Below are 674 nucleotides of genomic sequence, written 5' to 3'. Positions count from 1 at the left end.
ACGGGTTGGCCACCTCCTCAACAAACACAGCTGTTGCCATGTATTCGCTGCTGCACCATCCTGAATGGAAGGGGGGGGGGTGAACAGAAGTTAGTGTGCCTCCTTACGTGGTGAATTACAGTTTCTTTACATTGGAAAATAACGCAATATTTTACAAAGGCCTAACGTTACACAAAACTTGTACATTTCATTACATTATTCCTCATATGAAAATCTTTGCCACCTAATTCACCTTAATTATATCACTGAGAATGTCGTCTGCTTTTAAAATATTTCTTAATTATCCTAAAAACAGTATTTGTGACATATTCTACATAATTTGTATATTGATATTCAGTTTCAGAAGTCAATTCAAGTCAGATGATAATGACGTTTGTTTGATTACAACTGGGTACTGGGGCAGTAAATTTGAAAAGTAGACCTCATTATTAGTCACTTCATTCATAAAAGACACATATAGTGCTTACCTGTAGCCACTAGAGCATTGAGGCTCATGACCTGTGCAGCCAAGCGCACATTCATTGAGCTCTGTGCTGTGGGGTTCAGGTGGGTGATATTCAGTACTCATTTTCATCATTGTGAGGGATTCACAAACTCGTGAGGTGGGAGCGGCGTTCTCGTCACAATCAAAGCGACCGCGTAGCAATTAAACCTTGGAATAAATAAGCATAAAT

This window comes from Cryptotermes secundus, unplaced genomic scaffold (genome assembly GCF_002891405.2).
Source record: "Cryptotermes secundus unplaced genomic scaffold, Csec_1.0 scaffold1807, whole genome shotgun sequence".
Taxonomy (NCBI): Eukaryota; Metazoa; Arthropoda; class Insecta; order Blattodea; family Kalotermitidae; genus Cryptotermes; species Cryptotermes secundus.
This window is presented reverse-complemented; position numbering follows the sequence as displayed.